The sequence below is a fragment of the Protopterus annectens genome, chromosome 9.part0, assembly GCF_019279795.1.
Source record: "Protopterus annectens isolate FY-2018-M chromosome 9.part0, PAN1.0, whole genome shotgun sequence".
Lineage (NCBI taxonomy): Eukaryota > Metazoa > Chordata > Ceratodontiformes > Protopteridae > Protopterus > Protopterus annectens.
The window spans coordinates 776223283-776238458 of record NC_056743.1 but is presented as its reverse complement, the minus strand read 5'-3'; positions in this window follow the sequence as shown (position 1 = coordinate 776238458).

The window sequence follows — 15176 nt, the reverse complement described above, 5'->3', positions numbered from 1 at the left end:
TGTCAACATAAAAAACAGGACCCTCTAACTAACTCTATACCTATGGTCCTTTCCTATTTGTGTGAGCTACTGCACTCAGGACTAACACACTCATCTGTCAAAGTGCATTTATCTGCTATTTCTGCCAATCTCCCCTCCTCTGGAGGTCTTCATTTTTCCTCAAGTGAGTGCTTCACATCAGGCTTCCCAGGAAACCTATCCCTCCCCCTTGGGATCTGAACTTTGTACTAGAAAAACTTACATTGCCACCCTTTGAACCAGCTCATTCACTCTATGCACACTGAAAACAGTTCTACTAGTGGCCCTTACATCTGCCAGGAGGGTATCTGAGATTCATGCCCTCATGGTTACCTCTTCCTACCTTATTTTCCACAAGGACAGAGTTGCCCTAAGTACCAACCCGTCCTTCATGCCGAAGGTGGTTAATGAACTCTCACTATACCAGACCATCAATCTACTAGTTTTATACCCTCAACCACAAAATTCCTCAGAAAAGGACTCTCCATTCCTTGGATGTCCACAGACAACTGAGGTACTACTTAGACAAAACCAAACCTATCAGCAAATCAGATCAGCTTTTCATCTCCTTCCACCCCAGAGATCTAAGGAAGGCAGTCTGCAAGCAAACCATTTCCTCATGGATTTCAAAATCCGTTACCCTATGCTACTCTTTCCATGGGAAATCCCTACACGGACCAGTCAAACCTCACTCTACTAGGGCAGCTGCTTCCTCAGCTGCCTTTTTCAATGGAATTGACTACGCTTCCATCCTGGAAGCTGCCACTTGGACTTCTGTCCACACTTTTACCAGACATTACAAACTGGACTTAGTCTCTAGAGCTAGGGCAGGGTTTGCCAGGTCTATCCTCCAAGGGCTGATTGACCAGGGAACCCAATCCTCCACCCAAAACCTTGCCTAAAAGCTCTGGTACTCTCCCTACTGTTATGAATACTACAATATGTGAATAGAAGGGTATAGAATAGCTGTGTAAAAACTTACCATAATCTTAGATGTCCTTCTCTTCCATGTTGCAGTATCCAATCCCCCCACCTACCCTTCTACCGTTAACATCTTACTTGCCATTCTGACTGGGGGGGCATTTTTCTGATACCCCCTAATGTCTCCACTAGAAACAAACCACTTGCTTCCATGACTCTAGCCTGCATGTAATTCCAAAGGCTCCCTTGGGACCCTTCTACCCTCAGAAATACTACTGTATTTGGCAGTTCATTCTGAGCATATTGCGTGCAGATGTTACCTTTATACGCTACATCAGTTTATGGCCCTGACAAGGGACGTCACATGTACTCTCCAGAAACAAAGACTTTGGTATACTGGCCAGAAGGTGGCGCTGCTGGCAGCAACTCCCTACTGTTATGAATACTGCAACATGGAAGAGAAGGACATCTAAGGTTATGTTAAGTTCTTACACAACTATTCTTTTGACATGCATAAAAAAATCCAAGGGTATTGGATAGATAAAGGAGTGGATATTTTAGTGGGATAACATGTAAAGGTAGATGCTGTATGTTGTAAACTGGGAGCAGTAAACTATGTTAGGTTAGCTACATCATTTAAAGGACTTGCTGGATGGTAGATCCATTTGCATCAGCTTTGTCTTATGCTACCTGGCAGTTCTTGGTTCTCCACTTTAATCCAGTCCTCAGTCTTGCTTCATTTGAGATCCTTTTTTTCAGCCCACATTTAGAACTAAATGCAAAGGAAAGGCAAAAAACTCTATAATTTTATTTCTTTAGAAGATGTAATAAGTGACACATTCATGTGGACTGGTGTTTGACTGATCTTCTGTAGGAACTGTTTCAAAGGATTCATCTGAAGTATCAGTTGTTGACAGGGATATCTTGTAGCTTGGTCTGTGAAACAAGAGCATATTGAAGAGAACCTCTCTTGTAGAAGGTGCTCTACATGACCTTTCTTTTAATGTAAACTGTACTCCTAGCTGAACCCCTAGAAAAAGAAAACTCTCCAAAGTGAAAAGTCACACATTAAAAAAAGGATATGTGCTAATAAAACCTGAGTTTGCTTTTCCAGATGATTTTGCTCTCCTTTTCCAAAATTTTGTCATGACAATATCCCCAATTACTTTAGCACAGAGTAGACTCATTATCTTCTGGGGAAAAATCCTTAAGGTTACCTGTTGCATCAGGGAAGGAGAAACTGGAAACAGGCAGGGCCTGTTATTTATTTATTTTATTTTTATTTGTTCACCAGGGCAGTGCACTGATCTCAGTGGACCATTTACAGGCAAGCCCAGGTGAACTGGATCACATAAATAAACTAAACATATTTACAGGTTTAAGGCTATACTATAAAACATATACATAATTTACAGATGCAAAAATATGCTACAACATTTAGTTCAAGAAGTAGTTTACAACATCAAAGCATGAGTGGAAAATGGAATGATGCTTAACAGAGCTTTTTGGATTAGATGTAGCCATAATGACTGAGATGGCTTATGCTACAGGGATAGCAGCATATAATTATGTAGAAAGGTATGAAGACAGAAGAAACATGAGAATAGTTCTTTGGGCGACACAGTGGTGCAGCGGTTAACTTTGTCGCCTCACAGCAAGAGGTTCTCTGGTTCGATTCTCGGCTGGGGTGCCTTCTGTGTGGAGTTTGCATGTTCTCCCTGTGTTCGCGTGGGTTTCCTCTGGGTATTCCGGTTTCCTCCCACATTCCAAAAACATGCATCTGGAGCATTTCTCCCCAGGCCTCCGCTGAAAACAGGCTCTGTTGAACCTAGTCGGACTATCCCAGTCAACAAATGTTAAATAAAAAAAAAATAAAAAATAGTTTTAGGAAAGGATACCATAGGAAGAAGACAGAGAAATGGAGAGAGAAGGATATAGAAGGGAGAGAAGTACAAAGGAGAGAAGTGTGAGAGATGGAAAAAGAAAAGGGAGGTAGGATGAATGAGAAGCAGTAAGTGAAGGGTTGACAAAACAAGATAAGGAAGGATGAAATAGGGTTAGAGAGGTGTGAGAGAGCTGCAGGGTTCATGCAACATGACCTGTGAGTGCAGCTGTCCTTTCTTTGGTTGAAGAGTTGTTCACTGAGCTGTTGTCTGAAGTTCTAGTAAATTTAGATGTCTATGCTTGAGAGTGGAATGGAGTCCCATAGTTTAGGTACTAGAATGGAGAATGCATGGTAAGTGCAATGAACTTTATTTTTTGGAGTTAGTAGGATTGGTTGAGGTTGGCAGATACCCCTGAGATTATATGTTGGGAGGCTTGGTGAAAAGTTTATAAGTGAAAGGAGAAGATTTCTTAGGGAAATTAATGAAATAATTAGGAGGATGGCTTTCAAATGTACTTGGAGTATACATCTCAACTATACAGTTTTCCACAGAATGTATGCATTTTTGCCTCGTATTTCTGGTCCATTTTTCATAAAATTCAGTTTTTCTGGCAAATCATTAAAGGTTGAAGTCATAAAATAATGACAGACATTTGAGTTTCGGACTTCATACCCTTCAGAAAAATCATGCTAATGCAAAATGTGTTATTCTATCAACTTTCTAAGTTTGTAAGAGCAATATTTAAAAACTGTCCCTGTTTTGGGGCCTTTGTCCTCCCATTATTTATGGCTCTGTCCACATTTTTTGATCTAAGAGGTTGAGAGGTATGACTGGGAGCCATTTAGCTTTGATGGGAGTTACAGTTGTGTTCATTAATGGGGGTGGGGTAATAATGCATCAGCAGATTTTATTGGAGATGGTTTTCAAAGTGATGGCATTTTTCTTTGAGGCTGCAACTATTATGGGTAGTCCATATTCAAACTGAGATAAGAGTATTCATTTGCCTATGGCAGTTTTGGCTGAACTGGACAGAAGAGCTGATTGCTTGTTTGATTAGAGCAGTAGTATGTTGATCTTTTTGCATGGGTTTTGAATGTGTAGTTGAAAGTTAAGAGACTGGTCTAGCCAAATGTGAAGGTGTTTGAAGGATGTGGTAGTTTCTATGGTGGTATTGCTAACATTTTTAATATTAAGGAGGCTGGGTGCTTAAGCTATCATTTGGTTGGTTCCAAATAGCATTGATTTTGTTTTTAGGGGACTGAAAATAAGTTTCTGGCCTATTAGCATTTGGTTGAAGACTTGGAAGTCATCTTGGAGCTGAGTTTGTATAACAGAGTTGGATTTGTTTGATGTGTAGATGACCATGTTATCTGTATAAAAAATTAGAGGTATCTGAGGGTGATTATATGGAAGTTTATTGATGAATATGGAAAAATAGCAGAGACGCTAAAGTGGAAACGTAGGAGACTCCTTTCATAAGAGGAATTGTCTGATAGGTGGTGGTGCCTACTTTCACCCTGAAGGATCTAATGGTGAGGAAATCTACAAACCAATGTTTTGCATCATCATCACTAATGCCTATTTCAATTAATTTGTCAAATAGTAAGTTATGATAATTAGATCAAGGTCTTTTGTGAGGTCAATAAAGACAGCTTCTGTCAGGTTGCCTTTGGATAGGATGTCATCTGTGATGGAGTAGAAAGTGGTGCTGCATCCAGACCATAATCCATGTTGCTTCTTGGATAGAAGATGATATTAATGCAAGTAAGCTGTAATTTGGTTTTAGATCATTTTTATAATATTTTACTTAAAGTTGGAAGTACTGAGAAAGGACATTACACTGTTACACTTTGGCATTGCTAATTTTCTGTTTAGGGTTTACTGTTGTGCAGGAGTGCAGTGATCTTAGCATGTCTGCTGCATTCTTCTGTACCAGCATTGCACAGAATTTATGTTCACACTCCTTGTCTTACTAGAACTGTATATGATTTCCCATGGTTCCCACAAATGTGGCTGCCACCACACCAGGATAGGTAAGCTAATATCATGATTATAACCTCCCCAGAATAGGCAAGCTGGCTTCTATCCAGTCAGACATCCTGCACCGTAAGCTGACCTTCTGGCACATGGCTGGTAGTCAGTCCTGGGTCACCAGTGGCATAGACACCTTATCTCAATATTGTCAGTTTGACTTAGTTTGGAAAATGTAATTTTATTAAAACAGGTACCTGCTAGTTACTACTGTGGTGCTGTATAGAAAACATGAGTTTGGGAATATGGGTCAGTGCTAGTTTATGTAGTTATTTCAATATATTGCAACTTTGGTTTCATGCTATAACCCAGTAATAATAACTGGTGATTCTTAACCTTGTGTGAAATAAGGGATAATACCAGGTTAAGTTAAAATGTAATATATTTTCTTTCTCTCTCTTGTTCACCTATAATCAGGGGGTCATTTTCGCAGCTCAGAAATGTGTGACTTTTGTTGTTTTGAAAATAAAAGAACAGGGAATGCCTTTTGAAGTGTGTTGTTTTTCTAGAGTTGCTGTCTCCTCTTGTAAATTAACAAAAAATGAAAGACCTGTAGACCTGTCTTTCTTTTTAGATGTAACTGTTGCAATCTCTAATTAATTTAATAGTTTCCGAACATTAAGACACCAGGGTGCATTTAAAGGGAGGGGAGACACACAAACTAGGATGTGTACTGGCAATCCTTAATAATGCTATGGTAAGTGAAAGAGGTGGTCTGGCTACTTTTGTTTCTCCAGACTAGCAAGAGGGGAATGAGGTCATATGATGAAAACAGAGAGTTAGGAAAAGTCAGTGTATATAACAGTGTGCTGTGCTATCTAATAGATACTATGTTGACTTATCTGACTAATGTATTGATTTGAAAAACAGATCTACCTGAAGATTATTTATTAATGTGTCTAACTTATGATAGTTAAAGATAGTATTTCTTTAGCAAGCTGCATTTATGGAACTTAGGTATATGGAGCTTAGATATTTTTTTTCTGTATGCATCCTTTTTTGTTGCATTTTATTTCTCTATGTTTGCTGACCTACACACACACACACACACACACAATATATATATATATATATATATATATATATATATATATATATATATATATATATATATTATGTGTGTTTGCACTGTATTCTTTATTATTCAGATGAAGATTATTCATTAACATTTAAGCTGCTGTGGCTGGCATTCATTATTTATTATAACTATAGCTGGTCACTGGCTGGAGAAGAGGGTAATAATCATTTTCATTGTTGTGTAATAACCTGTGTGTCATATGTTTAATTAGACTACTTAGGTCTACTATCAGTAGAAAAAAAAACATTATTTGGAGTTTTTACATTTATGTTAATTTAAGAGCAGCAGGAAGTACTTATACTAATTGCTAGACAAGCTCTAACAATTATAAAAGAGGAACAAAGAAAATAATCATAGATTTATGGTAGTAAGGGCCTACTGAGAAGGGAGGATGATTATGTTGGCATGTATTTATATTCCACCTAAAAGCTGTTATTATGGAGCTTAAGAAAATTTGGGGAGAAATAATCAGCTTTTAACAGGCAGTATTACTTGTAGGTGGGGATTGGAATTTGATTTGCAACAGTGAGACTGTATCTGGGGGGCCTAGAAAGGAACATATAACAAAAGAGGGTAAATTTCTGAAGAAATTATGAAAATACATGGTAGAGAAGATATAAATTCAGTAGTAGGAACTGTTGAGAAAATTTACCTATTATTCCCCCATGTATAATAACTGATCTAGAACAGCCAAATTATATTTTAATTTCTGAAGAAATTTATGAAAATATTTGGTAGAGAAGATATTAATTCAGTAGTAGGAACTCGAGAAAGAATTTACCTATTATTCCCCCATGTATAATAACTGGTCTAGGACAGCCAAATTATATTTTGCAGAAACATGTACAACAAATTGAAAGCTTGGGCTCACGTCCAATAACTATTTCAGGTCATGTGCCAATAACAACTAAGATAAAAATGCAGGGTAATGTAAAAATGAGACACTGATGCTTCCCCACCTACCTGTTAAAAAGAGAGAAATGTAAAGAATGGGCAGTAGATGTTATTCAAGAGTTAATTGGGAAGATAGAAATTTCTTCAGAAGTTATAGCTAGTGAGTCAAATAAAATGAAAGTGAAGTTTAAGAATAGGGTAGAAATAAAAGATAAATAAATATGGTTAAGAGGTAACAGGAATTATTTCAATGGGCTGACAAATGTTAAAGTATTGTAGAATAAAGGGAATCTCACAGAAGAAGAAGAGGCACAATTGTGAAGTGCTAAAGAGAAAATAAGGGAGTATCTGGATAATATGTCTGAGTTTATAAAGATTGCTGTTAAAGAACTGTTTTGATAATAATGCCAGACCTTAAAATTTTAAGCACAATGGCTTAGGCAGCAGAAAGTATGAAGAGTTGTTGTCAAACTTAGGGAGCCTCAAACAAAAAAATAACCTGAGATCCTGTAGAGGTATTATACATATTTCAGAAATGTTATGAAAATGTGTATAATAACAGATGTGGAAATCAAGAGAGCACAGATGGAAATAGTTATGGAAGACTTAAATATACAAATGTTAAAGGTAGACTAGGCTCAACAATTAACAGGCTAGAAGATGAGAGAAAAACTTTAATTTGCAATCAATCTGCTGGAACGTCTCCAGGAATAGATGACATTCCTGTGGATCTTTGAAAGCTAGGAAGGAAGAAAGCAATAAAGATATTGAAGATTTTATTTAACAGTATTTTAAAAGGAAGAGAAGCACCAACATCCTGGAAAAAAGCTGTTGTGGCTGTAATACCTAAAGATGGTAAAGAGCCATTAGACAGCTTCATATAGGCCAATTTCAGTTTCAAGCCATGACTATAAAGTGTTTATGTCTATAATAGCTAAAGAATGGCAAAAGTGTTGCCAAAATTGATAGATATGGATCATTGTGGTTTTGTGGAGGGGAGGCAAACAATTGACAACTTTACTAGAACACTGATGATCCAGAGGGAAGCAGAATGCACGAAAATACCTCTGTTGGTGGATCTTGATGCAGAGAAAACATTTAACAGAGTAAGCTGGGATTTTATGAGTAGGGAAATGGAAGCATTTACATTCCCTGATATAATAATAAGGCTAATTATAAAGATATATGAGGAATGGAGGCAAAAATTAAAATGGAAAGGTTCGTTTCTGCTAATCTGTGCCTGAAGATAGGAATCAGGCAGGGGTGTCATCTTTCCCCTATGTTATTTGCTTTATATTTAGAGCCATTGAAATAGAAAATAAGGGACTTAGTAATTTAAGGATATAATTGGTATGGTAACCAAGAAAAATTGTTTATTTGCAGATGATATTATTTTGCATCTGCTTAAACCAGAAAATTGCATCTCAGTGTTGTGGAACATCTTGAGACAAGTCTTTCTGGAATATAAAATTAATGAAGATAAAACAAAGTCTATAGCTATAAACAATATACCCACACATGATTGGTCCAGTAATACAGGGATACAATAAAATGAAGTATTTAGAAATTGGGATTAAAAAGGATTCTGTTATGACAGCTAAGGATATGTGGGAAGAGACTAAACAAAAGATAATGTAAAAACTGAGCAACTGGAAGCTCCTGTTTATGGATATGGATAGCAATATACAAGCAGTAAAAATGTTTTTATTCCCTTTAATTTAGTATATATTTATATACAAGAAGACATTTTTATCAATCAAAGGAGAAGTTGTGGACAGTAATTAATAAATAGTTGAAAGATTTTATCTAGGAAAAGGAAAAGGTTCAAGAGGGATAAGATGATCCTTCCAATAGAGCAAGGTGGATTAGGATTATACCCGATCTGAAGGGATATTTTAGAGTTACACAGTTAAGGCTTATATATATATATATATATATATATATATATATATATATATATATATATATATATATATATAAAACAAGCATAAAAATATAATTCAAAATGGAAGGGGGTGATGATGAAGTATGGTGAATTCAAGAAATAAGTAGAGAATGGGATTCTGGATGCAGATCCTTAAGGAGAATAACAACAGCCACATTGAATATATTTATAAATGTTATATTCATAAAGTATTAGAAAGTATTCTAGGAATTAAGCCCACACATAAATGGAGAAAGGACATTTTGCCAGTAAGGATTACAATTAGTGGTACAGACAATAGACAAGAGTGCAATAGAATTTACCAGAGAAAACTGTCAAAGAACCCAAGGTATTGGGAGCAAATATCTACAGAGAAGAGGTTAAAAGAGTGGGAAGAAGCCAAGAAGACATTTGGACTGCAGGCTGGAGACAGCTTTCCCTATCAAAGATTGATATCTGAATATAGGCAAAGAGAAAGGGATAGGGACTCCTAAGTGAAAGACCTATTCTTGTTGAGTTTTTAATTGAATCTAGAACAGAAACTGCTGTTAAAAAGGGATAATTAGTAGGACATATAAAATATTGTATGATAACTATAGGAATCAGTCAGAGGAGGTTAGAAAAGATTGAGTTGAGGGACTGGAAAACCATTTCACAGTTAAACATTGGGAAGAAATATGTATGGCTCCTGAATATGCAACAAAGTATAGAAGATTTAGGAATTTGTGCATAGGTATTTTTATATCCCAAGCACACTCCAAAGAATTTTTCCTCCAGTAAATGGGAAATGTTGGAGGTGTGATGGAGAAGAAAGAGGTAACTGGGAACATATGTTCTAGGAGTGTAATAAGTTGGCAGACTTGAAAAAAAATACCTACAGAGCAGTCTGTTAGAAATATTGGGTGAACAAATGGGTGTAAGTAAAGAAATGATTTTATGAGCTGGGATACAGGATCTGAATTGTATAGATATAGTAAGGCCTTGTTACGTTTAATTCAGGTGGCTGTTAAAAACGCAATTACTAGAAAACTCAAATAAGAGTCTAAACCAACTATGTTTGAAGTATTGAATATTGTAGCAGAGATAAAAGAACTGGAAGGTGGGATCTTTAGAAAAGGGTAAGAACAAATTACATAGAAAGAAAGGAAATTGTGAGAACAATACACGGAGAATAATGATGTTCTTCGTGTTTCACTGTTAGTCACACTTGGGTTATCTGCCTGCAGGTAGCCCTCAGTTGGCCCGAATACCAGTGTCTTAGTATTTCTGCGCAGGATGCTGTCGCTTCTTCCATGACGTCAGGGGTATAAAACAGGCAGCTGATGCCATTACATCAGTCTTTCTTGCCGAGGAGGAGCCCGAAGCAGAAGCATTTTTCAAGTGCCGGTCGGCCGCTACCTGAAATTTTCATTTTCGAGTTCATAATCCTGAAGTCTTCTAAAGCTAAGTACCATGTTGGGGATCCTTTTATCTTGCTCTAACTATTGTCAGAAAAAGTTAATTGTCTTGCCTGTGGAAAGCAAATACCTTGCAGAGATTTTCATTCTTACTGCATCACCTGTTTAGGCCCAGACAACGACGTCCCTCACTGTCGGTTTTGTGCCTTGTTTAACACCTGAACCATTCGTCATCGGGCTATCTTTGCCGCTAAATTCTTTTGCTCTCATTCTCCGTATTCTGAAATGGCTTTGATAAGCCATCCAACTACCGATCTTCCAAAAAAAGTAAAGATAAAGACAGACCACATAGGTCCAAAACTGCCGACAACGCTTCTGTTAAGCTAGTCGACAGTTCACTGGTACTCAGTGAGGCACCATCACAGCCCCTGATGCCCACTTCTGTGGATTCACAGGCCTCAGCTGAGACCCATTCAGAGTCTGGTATGCCACGAGATGCTTCTTCGACTATGGAACCTGCGGATGTCTCTACCTTGGATGGGTCCAGAGCCGCTGTGCAGGCACTGGCTTCTGAGGGTGTATTCCGTCCTACCAATGTTCGAATCAAACCGATGACTTCTTTTTTAGTCAAAACTACTGAGTTTCTTAGGCCCAAAGTAAGCACCATGCCTAGAAAACTGACGACCAAAAGCGCATGCTCAAGCTCCCATGCCACAAAAACAAATGCTTAAAATGGCTGAAGACCTTATTACCCTAATTAGGGGAAGCCAGCCTTCCCCTGCTAAGAGACAAAGAATTGAGTTTCCTTCTGACTCTACAGACCAAGAGTCCAATGACTCTGACCCATCTGATTATCAGGACATGCCCTTATCAGCCTATGAGGATTCAGATGCAGAGGAATCCATGCCTCCCTTCCAGAGAGGATTTTTCTTTTGGTGAAACCTTGCATACTTTAAGAGAGCATTTCCACTGGGAATGCCAAGACTATCCTCAGTCCAAAAAGAGACTCAGAATTTTTAGAGTTGCCAAAGCACAGGCCTCTAGCTAGACCCCCTGTCATGGAAGTGGTAGATGATGTTTTTATGAAATCCAGTCTTACACCAGATACATTACTCCTGGCCCCTAGGAAACCTGACAGGTACTGCAGAGTACCTGATTCCCACAAAAGTTTCTTTTCAAGAATCCTACTGCTGATCCAGAGACCATTTCCCAGGGACCTAAAGGTATTAAGGCTATTACAGCCAAAAATCCTACCCCTTCCGACAGGGATTCCAGAGCTTTTGATAGATGGGGTAAGAAGGTATATACCTCTGCAACTCTTGCTATCAGGGCATTGAATTGCCAGTGTCACATGTTGAAGTACCAGCAACATATTATGTAACTAATTAAACAAAAAATGGTATTATTTCAGGATTGTGCAGAAAATAAAAACTTACTAGAGTTGATGCATTCTGCAAACCAAGTTAGTAAGCATACATGTGATAGTGTTCAATCTCGCCGTTTGTTCTTACACATGGGTTCGGAGCCGATCCTCGGCTCCGTGCCGGCCTCTTGCAAGCTCTGCATCGAGAAGAAGCTCGAGACAATCTAATACCCACAATCCCCCTCTGCCTTTACCTCAGATCTAGTTTGCCGCTGCTGCATACGCATCGTTGGGAGCTAGCTCGAGAGTTTCTAAGCTAAGATATAACTTTTTTGTTATATTTTCTTAAGATTCTAGTCTAATTGATATTTTTCAGTGTTAACTGTGTGATTGTGTTGTGGTTCCGTTAATTTATTGGTACCGTTAACTTTAATTATTGGTTAAATATTTGTCGGGGCCTACACCCTTCATATTTATTGGATTTGTCTTTCTTCACCTGTAATGTCTGAGAAGGTAAAGTCTGGTTTCAAGCGTTGTCAGTGTGGCCAGAAAATGTCGGTCACTGACAACCATAGTTCCTGCGTCTACTGCCTTGGCCCTCTCCACTTACAAGAGGATTGCTCCATCTGTCACTCTTTTAGTGGGAGGGTCATGACAGATAGGCGCAGGAAACTAATGGACAGAGGTCTATTGAAACCTGCTTTCCAAGAGGCTCTGGATGCTTCTGACCAGGCATCGAAGTCCTCTAAGGAGTCGAAGACGTCGGAGCCTAAGTCATCGGCTCCGAGCTCTTCTTCAAAGGTTAGATCACCGGTTCCACAGACTTCGGGGCCGAGTGTTCAACTGATATCGGTTCCTGAGCCTCAAGTCTTGGAACCGGTGATGGAGCTCCCTCCTTCGACCATATTGAGGTCGGCTCCGTCTTCGGTTCCTTTGACCCGTTCTTCCTCCAAACTTTCGGATGTCGATGTGGATCGCGTGGTGCAGAAGTTATTGGAGCATTCGGCCCTCTCCAAACTTATTTCGGTTTCCACCCAGTTGGTGTCGAAACTTGAAGGCCTCCCTGTATCTCCATCCATTCCTCCTCCGAGACCGATTCAGTCTTTGGAGCCGGAAGAGGCTGATCTACTGATTGTGGAGCCCTCGGGTCCAGAACCGTCCTTTTCTCGGTCTGTTCCCCTCACCTCGACTCCGTCGGACCCAGTACCGGAGTCTCGGAGCCGACGGTCTGTTCTTGGTTCCGGGGCCGAGAGTCGAACCGACGTGTCGGTTCCGACTCTCCCTCGGGCCTCGGCGCGATTGATTCGGCTCCGTCCTCGGGTCGATGCCTCGGTGCCTGTGTCGGGATTCTTCCCATTTCTTGAACCGGGGACTCTTCGATGCGGGACCCGGGGCGTTCGACCTGATGAGGAAGGTGTTGTCTACCCAGACAACCACATCAGTGGAAGCAGTTTCTCCTCCCCATAAAGGGCCTTTGTCTTCATCTGCACCCACGGCCACATCCAAGCGTCGGGCACCAGTGTCCCAGCCACCCCTGGAGGTGCCCCTCTTCCTCCGAGGCTTCTTCGGATGCTCCCCACGAGGAAGTCCCTAGGAAGAGATTGTGTAAGAGGAGACACTTGGATTCTCCACAGGAATCCTTGACATCTGATACTGACTTAGATGAGTCAGAGGGTCCCCTAAGTCACCTTCAGAAGATGTCTCTTTTCGGACATATTGGAGATCCTGAAGCAGAGAGGTGACTGGCAGTCCCTTCCCCTTCTGAGGATGAGTCAGTTCTGCTGAAGGCATTTGGTGCTCGCCCTTCCTCCTCCTGGGTCACTCCGCCTTGACGAACTAATGGAACTAATTGCTCAAGGGCGTGGGAGGCTACTGACACAGTGGAACCTGTTCCAAGGAAACCTAACAAATACATCACAGCACCTCAGGATAAGTCCTACCTTACAAAAGGAGTTCCAGTAGACGCTATGGTGGTGGCAGCAGCCACGAAAAAGGAGATGTCGGAGTCTTCTTCTATCCATCCTCCTAATAAAGACTCTAGGACGATGGATAGATACGGGAAGCGCATTTTTAGTTCAGCGGCTTTTTCCATGCGGTCCCTGAACTATCTGACCCATTTTACACGACTACAGAGGGATCTAGTCAAAGAGTTGGGAGATACCCTCCAGGGTGCTACAGATGCAGCTGTCTCAGAGAAAGTGACAGCACAACTTAATACCCTAACATCGATTGTTAACTCGTCCATGAGGCTGATTTCCTACGCAGCCGAAGGTTCGAGTAGGGCAGCAGCTTCAGCGATTGCTCTTCGTAGACAATCCTGGATGCGCCTATGCTCCTTTGCGGAAGCCTTCAAGTCTTCCTTTACAAACGCCCCATTTGACGGTGCCACTCTTTTTGGCCCCAAGGTAAAGGAGACCCTTACCCGGTGTGAACAAGAGGGAAAGACTCTGTCTGCTGTCGGAGTCCGTTTTTCCACCCCAACCAGACCGTACCCCAAAGGGCAACGCGGTGGAAAATGTGGTTTCGAAAACCCCAAGGGTCTTTCTCAGGCACACAGGGTGATGCCCCCTCTAGAGGCAGAGGAGGGGGCAGAGGTGGAAGACGCCGCCCTGGCGGCAGAGGGGTCCGCAACATCAAGGTGACAGGGAAACACTCCCTGGTAAACCTTTCCAGCACTCCTGAGAGGAGGCCCGACTGTCCTGCTCTGGAGGCAGTCGGGGGTCGCTTAGCTTTATACCCTCAGGCCTGGCAAAATATAACTACAGACAAGTGGGTAAAAAGCGTGGTTACCAGAGGTTACAACATACCCTTCCTATCCCATCCCATCCCAAAGAAAAGACTCCCAGATGTACCGCCCCATCTGCGAGAGCCAGCAGCTTTAGAAATTTCAAAGCTGCTAGAAAAGAGTCATCCAGCCAGTCCCAGCGGACCAGCAAGGATTCGGGACTTAACTCAAGGTTCTTTTAGTTCCAAAGAAAACAGGGACTGGAGGCCCATTCTAGACCTAAGCTACCTCAATACTTTCGTCAAGAAAGAAAAGTTCGAATGGTCACGCTTCAATCGATCCTTCCATTCTTACAGAAGGACGAGTGGATGTGCTCAATAGATCTAGAGGATGCATACTACCACATCAAAATGGCCAGGGCATCCAGAGATCATTTGCTTCGGCTGGGAGCCAGTCACTTTCAATTTCGAGCCCTGCCCTTTGGTCTGACCTCAGCCCCCAGGGTTTTCACCAAATGCATGGCAGTGGTAGCGTCTCACTTGAGACGCCAGGGATTCCAGGTGTTTCCGTATCTGGACGACTGGCTCCTTTCGGCCACCACCCGGCGTCAACTACTGCAGGCCAGAGACTTTGTTCTTCAACTGTGTGTTCACCTAGGGATCTCCGTAAACTTCGGAAAATCCTTACTTCAGCCATCACAAAATATCTTGTTCATAGGAGCAGAGTTAAACACACATCAGTTGATTCTGAGGCTTCCCCCAGAAAGGATATTATCACTTCAGACTCACATACGTCTTCTACTCTTGTCAAGGAAATCTCCTGCAAAACTAGTACTGAAGGTGTTGGGCCTCATGTCAGCCTCCCTTATTGCAATTCCCCTGGGAAGGCTGCACATGAGAGTCCTACAATGGCTACTGTTTGCACAATGGTCGTTTCAAC